General features: G+C 44.3%; 1 non-coding gene across 1 annotated transcript; it reads right to left on the bottom strand.

The window, feature by feature from the left end:
• Window positions 1–695: 695 nt before the first annotated feature.
• On the bottom strand, window positions 696–767 carry TRNAQ-CUG. The gene has a single exon. It is a non-coding gene; the product is annotated as a tRNA-Gln (tRNA).
• Between the last annotated feature and the right edge of the window lie 8,852 nt (window positions 768–9,619).

Here is a 9,619-nt window from a genome sequence, read left to right as displayed (position 1 = left end):
CCCGAGGGCGGCCGCATCTGAGGCCCAGAGAATCCCCAGCCAGAATCTCTCTTTCCCGCGGTTTAGGGTTTCCGGAGACACCCCACACTGAAGTACAAAGTTTAGGACAACTGCGACCCCTACTGGCCTGAACAGAGACTCGGGATTCTTCTGACAGCTGGTGGGAAAGGATCCGAGGAAAATGAAATGAAAGGCACCCAACCTTGTGCTTGGACCCAGGCCCCGAAACGTCAGTCTCGCCGCCGCACGACGGAGGCACGAAACGCTGTTTCGCATTGACAGCGTTTTCTACCCGTGCAGGCTGATGGGTGCAGTTACAGGACGCGCGGCGGGACGCCCCTCGCGGTGCAGGATGTAGTGGCCGCAGCCGCCGCCTCTCACCCCGAGGCCCGAGGGGGACCCCGACGAGGGGCGGCACTGGCCCGGTGCCCCGGCTGTGGCCGCAGTGTCGGGGCCGGGGAGGGGGGCCGCCACTCTGAGACGCGGGCTTCTCGTTCCCCGGTTCCTGAGGAGGAGGAGGCGGCGGAGCGCGGGGGACGCGGCCGCGAGGCGCCCACCGGGGGGCGGGAGGGGCGCGCGACGCCCCCGGAGTTTCCCTCCCCGGGCCGGGGACCAGCGGGAGCGGGAAGGCACGTGCCACTCGCTGGGTATTGGAAAGGAGAGTAAAAGGTGGCCGCGGCTTGGCCCACAGGGGAAGGTTCCACCGAGACTTGAACTCGGATCGCTGGATTCAGAGTCCAGAGTGCTCACCATTACACCATGGAACCGCCGGGGGTAGGGCGCCCTGACTCTCGGAGGTGTGCACACACCGCCCTCCTCCGCCGGACGTGCCCGGGACGCGCCTCCCGCCGGGTTCGTCTCGCCTCAGGGGTTGGAGCTCGGCTCCTCCACCCGCGAGGAGTCGCCGGGCCTCACGTTCTCCCTGCCGCTCGCTGGGCTCGCGCGTGTCGGGGAACGAGATCAAGTCCGTTTGCGGGTTAGCCACGGACGGGTTTTTAGGCCTCCCCCAGGTGTACCTGCTCTGCCTGGATGACTAGTTTCCTGCCCCGCGGTAGAATTCCTGCCAGAACAAACAACAAACCCCAAACAAGTGTTCCTTTCCTTTCCTTCCCTTCGCACTTGTCCTCTTCCCACTGCCCTGGGAGCTCCGGCGATCCTCAGAACGGGACTTGGGACTTGCTGGGATTCCACCCCCTCCCATTCCATTCCCGGATCCTATTTCCTTCCCGTCTTTCTTGCTGTCTTCCTCACCCCCCATTTTCTCTAGCTGCGCGGGCCTTCAGTCGGCTCAGGACCATCCCGGGGCTGGGGCGACTCCAAAGTAAAGAACCGGGTTTGGCGCAGCTCAAGGCTGGCTGATCACATCCCGCCAAATTGAACCTCTAGCCAGGTTCTCTACTACTCGTGTCGGGGAATGCGATGCGTCCCGTCATCGCCCCCGCGTGGCCACGCCGCGTACAGCGCACAGAGCTCCGCGCAGGGCCGGAAGCTGCGGGGGCCAGAGATGCCAGAAAATTCACAGAAAGCTGCACCATACTTAGGACCTTGAAATTAAAAGTCCGACAAACCACCGACTAAAACAGATGCATGGAAAAGAAAAAAGGTATGCTCCTGTCTCCTGGCTACGAGCGGGGGTTGGAAAAGCAATTGATACAGTGTTTTGGGATTCAGACTGGATAGTCTCCCAAATGTGAACCTGGGGATCTTTGCCAGGCAGAAGACTAAGTCATACATAGAACCCCAGCCTTCTGCAGCCACCTCTCTACTTTTTAAATTTCCGGTGACCCAGAGAAGGCGAAAGCTCTCCTGCCACTATGTTTGCACAACCCAACATCTGAGCACCTGGACATTCCTAACTCTTGAGCGGCGAGGCAGGCGGGGCGGGGAGGTCTTGGACTCTTGGTGTGAGAAAGGAGGGAAAAGGTTTCGCCCCTTAGACTGAAAGAAGTATGCTAGTCGGATTCAGTAGGAAATTATCAATGACCCAGAGCTGTGGTTTATATCCTGTTAACAATGGTTACTCCTATGGAAATTAGTGTGGAGGAGAGGAATTTTCCCCCTATGCATTCTTTTATCCGTAACGTACAAAGAGAATATATCGATGTGTTCCTTAGGTTTAAAAAAAAAGGATGAAAATAAGAAAAAATGAAAGAAAGATGCTTTAGATGCCAGTGCGGAGGCAATTTAATTGGGGAGGGGAAAAGGAGAGCTTCTTTGGGGAGGGAACTCTGAGTGGGCGCCAGAGTTCTGAGAAGATCCTAGGGGATAAAGCTGGAGCTTCACTCTAGCCAGTTGGGGCAGAGGAAGGAGGTTGGCTGTTGGATTGAGCAGCATTCTCCTACAGGTGGGTTATTTGGGATCTATCCCCAGCCTCTTACAGTCTGGGGGCGCCTGGGTGGCTCAGTTGGCTGAGTGTCTGACTCTTGGTTTTGGCCACGATCTCAAGGGTGGTGAGATGGAGCCCCGTGCCAGGCACTGCTCTCAGTGGGGAGCCTGCTTTGAAGATTCTCTCCCTCTGCCCTTCGCTCTACTCACTCTCTCTCTCTCAAATAAATACATGACTCTTAAAAAAAAAAAAAAAAAGAATACTGGATATAGTCTGTTACTGAGGTTCTTGATGTTTCTTTCAGAAGTCTCAATTTCTAGTTTGTAGAAGGGCCTTGTGTAAGGGAAACGCAGAATCACTGTGTAGGATAAGACTGAATGGCTCTGGATAATTCTCCATCATAACCAACAACCTCAGCATGGTCAAGAAATATCCATAAAAGAGGGGCACCTGGATGGCTCAGTCGGTTAAGTGTCTGACTCTTGGTTTGAGTTCAGGTTATAATCTCAGAGTTGAGAGATCGAGCCCCTCTCTGGCCTCTCTGCTCAGCGGGGAGTCGGCTTGAGATTCTCTCTCTTCCCCTCCCTCTCCTTCACTTGTGTGCTCTCTCTCTTAAAATAAAGAAATGAATCTTAAAAAAAAAGAAAAAGAAAAAAGAAATAGGGGCGCCTGGAAGGCTCAGTCAGTTAAGTGTCTGCCTTTGGATCAGGTCATGATCCCAGGGTCCTGGGATTGAGGCCCTCGTCGGGCTCCCTGCTCAGCTGGGAGTCTGCTTTTCCCTCTCCCTCTGCCCCCTTCCCCTCGCCCTGCTGAGGCTCTCTCTCTCTCACTCACTCTCTCTCAAATAAATAAAATTGTTTTAAAAAAGAAGTAAACACAAAACAAATGAATTTGATTAGTGATTACCCTGAGACTTTGTACCAGTTAAGCCATTAAGTTATAAGTCGTCCTTGCTAACATAGGGAGTTTGAAAGCATTCATCCTTGGGGTCACACAAATAAAATGGCATTAAATCATTTAGTGTCTCTCTCTCCCCCTCTCCCCACCCTTTCTCTCTCATACCACACACACACACACACACACCCACACAGGCCTGCACACACACAACTGCCTCATTAGCAGAGATTTAGTATAAATAGCATTAGGCATTTAGTAAGTTACAGGCCAATAAACTCCCACTAAGCAGTTGTGAAATCTAATGTGCACTAGCTTTTGAAACTTTAAGAATGAGTGATCCACAATGTTTCCAACATATCTTCAACACTCAAGAGAGTACAGCTGATTCTTGAACAACACAGGTTTGAACTGCGTGGGTCCACTTATGTGTGATTTTTTTCAATACATACAGTACTATAAATGTATTTCCTTTTCCTTAAAAGAGTTTCTTAATAACATTTTATTTTCTCTAGCTTATTTTATTGTAAGACTACGGTATATAATACATTTAACATACAAAATATGTGTTACTTGACTATGTTACTGGTAAGGCTTTCCAGCCAATAGTCAGCCATTGGAAGTTAAGTTTTGGGGAGTCAAAGATTATATGCAGATTTTTGACTATGTGTGTGTGGCGGGGAGTCAATGCCCTAACCCCTGAGTTGTTCAAGAGTCAGCTGTATTTGATTTCCTTCTTATTTCAACCCTCACACTGATAAACTCTGTTATTTGATTAGCTGTTTAATGAACATATTTCATGTCATTCTTCTCCACTTTGTTCTTGCTTTGGGATCAGAAGCAATGTGATTTGCGTACACTTAAGCCCAAACAAAGCTTTCACATTTCTGTTGAATAGTTTCAATGCCTGTGCAAAATACTTCCCTGAAAGGTCAAGATTTTCTACTCTACCTTGGTTATATTTAACGTCAGTGTCCTGCTGACAACATCCCTAGATCTGACAGGGTAAGTGTTGCGTGGACTTGACACCATGAGGTCCTCTAAACAAAAGCTTCTCTGCATAGTTGTGTTCATTGATATACAGTTTTGCAAGTTCATGCCATGCTCCTTGGTTACCAAAAATTTGTTCTAAATACTCATTCATGGCAACCTTGAACAGCTTCTGTATTTCTTCTAGGGCTTTTTGAGTATCAATTTTGTGTTTTCTTGCAGTAATTGGATCTTCTTATATTAGTTGGATCTTCTTATAAAATTGGGTTACATGGCTGTAGTATAACATCATTATATCTTTCCATGGCTTCAGATTTCGCTTATCTCTGTGACTGCCAGGAAAATTCAACACCTGAAGGTCAAAACAACGCCAAGCAATATCTTGGGCTGCAATCATCACCTGTTCACATATAATGCAAATATCATCTCCAAGCTTAGAATCATAGTCATGGATTAACTCTTCAAATTCTACCATTGGATCACTGTTTTCAATAATTTTCTTCTCTTTTGCATTTTAGCTCACATTTCTTCCCAAGTGACATCATAAAGTTCTGAGACCTTTGCTGTCTTTCTAGAACCCAGAGGCAGCCAGGTGAGAGGATGAGGCAATTCATTTGTTCTTTCAGTGCTAGGGGCCAGATATTGAAATTTTAACCATTATGAAGATGGCTTTTTGTTGGCACACCGCATTGGAGGTGCTCTAACCTCCACTTCATGCTCTCTTGTCTCACTGCCTGACATAAATTGTCTAAACTTCATCAAACCACAGGATAATTCTGGGTTAAAAGAAACTTAGAGGTCATCTACTTACTATCCTCTTTTTACAGCTGAGAATATTGAAGTAAAGTGACTTCATCAAATTTGCACAATATTCTATGGCAGAAATAATGCTAGAACCCCGGATGCTCAGAGCACAAAGCTGACATCCCTTTCCCCTGTACATGTGTTTTCTCTAGAGAATTTTAGAAATTATAATTTTGTGATCATTTTTTTCATGTCATAATTCCTAATGCCAGTCCTTTTATCCTGAATCGTCACAAAACAGCTTGCCTGGTGTAAGCTCTCAATAAACTTAGGTGTGTGATATTTTGGACAAGTAAAACACAGCTTTGTTCCCACATTCAAACCTACAATTGAACCATAGCAAGATATTATTGTGGATTATTTTCTTTATTTTCCAGAGTTACTGACCTGAAGTGCCAATTAGTTTAATCTTTCCCATGGCCTTGAGAATCTCTGATAATGCAAAAGATAGAATCTTCCTAATGTACAGCCCTACCTGTCAAGGAGTTACTACTGAACCTTTCTTTTTATAGCCTGTGTCATGAAAATAGTGAGTTTTTTCCCCCTAAACTTAAAATTATAATAATGAATATCCTTTCTCAAACAATACATGTACCTCTTTCTCTCCCTCCTCCATCCCCATATTATTTCAACAACTGTCCTTTCTTCTGTCTTATTGAGAAACCCTGTCCTAGTTATTCTCTTCCCCATTCTCATGTTTCAAAGTATTTTTCCTTGATGTCAAAAATGGATTCACTGATCATCCAGGATGTGATTCTTCAGATTTTCAACTACCTATTTACTTCTTCAGTGACTGTATAAGAGTTACCTAGGAAATTTGTGGGGGGAGGGGGAGGAAGGGGGATTCCTTTGCTTTATCCCTAAGCCCAGAGATTCTTAACAAGTTCTTCATGTGATTTTGGTGTAAGTGATCCCTAGATTTGAAGCCAATTGGAGAATGAGGGATTCACATTAATTGAGTGACTTCTCTGACACTGAAGTTAATCTCTCTCACATACACATAGACACACGCACACACACACGCACACAAAGTCATCCAAAAGCTCTATATGTAATGTTATATTCTCCATTTTGTAAAATAAGATAATGAGGCTTGAAGAGATTAAAAAAGTTGTCTAGTGTTCCACATTAAGTAAGTGGTGGATCTGGTATTCAAATCCAATAATGTCCTTTCCCAGTCCATGGTTTTATTGCTTCACTCCAGCCCCAGTAGAGGATTGAGTGGGGAATACACTTAGAATTAAGGAATATTGGTAAAAATTAGTTGTTTATAATGACTTTATTTATTCAACAAATATTTATTGACTATGTGGTGGGGACTTGTGTAGCGGGGGGACAAGACAGGTCCTACTCACATGAAGATTATCTTCCAACAGCCAAACATTATACAGATCGTTACTAAAAACATTGTAATTGTGATGAATGTTAATTATTACTTATGTGTTCCTTGGTCCAATTTCATTAGCTAAGGATTGAAAGCTGACTGAGCATAAAAAGTAGACCTATAGAGTCCATGAGAAATATTTTTCCTGGGCAAGAATCTCCTGATTTATTTGTCTTAAATGTGAGAAAACATTGTTTATTTCAGAGGCCTGTGACATTCTCATATGAAGTTGTGTGGCATGGTGCAGAGAGCACTGGCCTGGGAGTCTTGAAGCTCCTGGGTTTATAAAGGTAGCTCTGCCACCAGCAAGCTATGGGAGCTCTTTGCAAGTGTCAGTTTGTTAATCTTTGCAAGTGTCAGTCAGTTTGTTAATCTTTGCAAGTGTCAGTTTGTTAATCTTTGCAAGTATCAGTTTTTTCACGTACAAAATTAGGTTAGTGTCCTTTATTTTTCTAGTTTTCCAAGATTCTTATAGAGGAACAGCCCCACCCTGGAGACCTTGTGTGTATTCACATAACCACACAGGCAAAGGCTTAAATTGCAGTTAATCTAAGTCTTGGTAGACTATCTCTTCATCCACTAGAACATGAGAGGATGGGAGGCTTGTAAGAAGTTACCCTGAAGATTCCACTCACCTCCCTGTTTCCCCTGATAGGCTATCAATACCTACCAAGTTTTGGTGAGATATGATGCTTTTTGCCTGCCCCCCTCAAGGTAGAGCTGAGACTATAAGACCATTTAGCTGCAATCCAGAACTGCTTCCCTAGCCATGGGTATTCTGCAGCTCACACTGTCATTATCAGCCCCTTTTGTTTTAGTGTTATATGTTTTGGTGTATAGGACAGTGGCCCAGGAAGCTGGCACATTTGGCTATTCTTCCTTTCACTATCTATGTAAGTAATAAACTGTATCTAAAAATGTCGTTATATTTTTGTCAGCTGTATCAGTCAGGCCTTGGCCTCATCTTATGTGCTTGACAGTTCCTTCCTGCTCCAGTGTCCTCTGTGTCTATGATGAACTAAGGTGTATGTTAAAAAAGTCATTAGGAACTGCAACCAAGACCAGGCCATAGCCCCTGGTGTATGTATTTGCTGAATAAATGCTGTGCTTAGCCTATGCCCTGAGAACACACAGCTGAAAGAATAGTTAGAAGAAAGAGTATCTATAGGTTTAGAGAATGAGAACAGCATGCAGAAGGATGAGCTAATGGTGGTGTCTTGATAGTCAAAGGGGATAGGAATGAGGGCAGTCTTCAGGCTAGGATCAGAAAGCTTGAGGGGAAACTAAGGAATGCCTACAATAACATCCAGTACCTTAAGGAGGAGCCTGGGCTGAGCAGTGAGGACTGGAAGAGTAACTCACCCCACATTGAACTATGTACCTGGCCAAGGAGAACCACAGGTGGACTCAGGGTTCATCTAAACTGTTGGGAATAATCAACTCCAAGGGGAGGAGGATGTAACCATGAGACTCTGCTACATACCCTAGGACTTGACCTTAGAGCTGTCCTCACAGTGGATGCCCACCAAATAACTGTTGGATTAGCAGGAATGAAATGCTTGAAGAAGTGTTGGAGAATTTTATCTTAATGCTTCTTCTTTTTGGGATCAGGAGTGGCTAAGGAAAAAGGACCATTGCATGCAAATAAATACTAATAATTATATTTTTCTGTACTTTCAGTTTACAAAGGGTTTTATACACATTATATCATGGATATTTATTGAGTAATTACTTTTCCTGACACCATGCTGAGCCCTGGAGGCAAAGAGGTCAGTCACATTCTCTTTGAGGACTTCCAATTGGTAGGAAATAAATACTCCAAAACAGATAGTTTTATCAGAATGTGGCAACTGTCCTGGGGTGCCTGGGTGGCTCAGTCGTTAAGCGTCTGCCTTCGGCTCAGGTCATGATCCCAGGGTCCTGGGATCAAGCCCCGCATCGGGCTCCCTCCTCCACCGGGAAGCCTGCTTCTCCCTCTCCCACTCCCCCTGCTTGTGCTTTCTCTCTCACTGTGTCTCTCTCTGTCAAATAAATAAATAAAATCTTTAAAAAAAAAAAAAGAAAAAAGAATGTGGCAACTGTCCTAACCTTTGGATATTATAACAGCATAGAAGAGGGGCATGTAGTTCAAGACCAGGACATCTCTTACTAATGAGAAGGTGAAACAGTGAGAATTTTCAAGGACTACCCCATTCTCATCAGAGCTCACCACAGGAGACTGTCCCAAAGAATGGATGGTATAAGGTAGGGTCTTCTATAAAGAAGGGTCTTTGCTGCCTCTTTGGAGAGATTCTTGGAATATGAATGCAGGTAGCTAAAAGACATCCAAATTAGAAAGGAAGAATTAAAATTATCTCTGCTCACAGATGTCATGATCTTATATGTAGAAAACTCTAAAGATTTCACACAAAGAAGTCTGGTAGGACTAATAAATGAATTCAGCAAAGTAGCAGGATACAAAATCAATACACAAAAATCATTTGTGTTTCTATACCCTAACAATGAACAGTTGAAAAAGGAAATGAGGAAAACGATTCCATTTGCCTTGGAAAGAATAAAATACTTGGGAATTAACCAAGGAGGTGAAAGACTTGTACAGTGAAAACCACAAAACACTGCTGAAAGAAATTAAAGAAGACATAAATAAATAGAAAGACAGCTTGTGTTCATGGATTGGAAGACTTAATATTGCTAAGATGTCCATACTCTTCAAAATGATCTACAGATCCAACACAATCCCTATCAAAATCCCAAGAACACTTTTTGCAAAAATAGAAAAACACATCCTTAAATTCATATGGAATCTCAAGGAACCCCAAATAGCCAAAACAATCTTGGAAAAGAACAAAGCTGGAAGACTCCTCATGTTTTCTGCTTTCAAAACTTACTGCAAAGCTACAGTAATCAAACACAGTGTAGTACTGGCATAAAGACAGATATATAGACTGGTGGAATAGAATAGGGAACCCAGAAATAAGCCCTCACATATATCGTCAAACAATTTTCAGTAAGGGTGCCAAGACCATTCAGTGGATGAAAGGACAGTCTTTTCAACAAATGGTTCTAGGAAAAAATGGCTAGTCACCTGCAATAGAATGAAGTTGGACCCTTATTTAACACCATATACAAAAGGTAACTCAAAATGGATCAGAGACCTAAATGTAAGATGTGAAACTATAAAACTCCTAGAACAAAACATGGCAGGGGAAAGCTTCATGGGA

The sequence above is a fragment of the Phoca vitulina genome, unplaced genomic scaffold, assembly GCF_004348235.1.
Source record: "Phoca vitulina isolate PV1807 unplaced genomic scaffold, GSC_HSeal_1.0 scaffold2, whole genome shotgun sequence".
NCBI classification, from domain to species: domain Eukaryota; kingdom Metazoa; phylum Chordata; class Mammalia; order Carnivora; family Phocidae; genus Phoca; species Phoca vitulina.
Note: the sequence above shows the minus strand (reverse complement) of the source record. Positions and strands in the feature narration are given on the sequence as shown.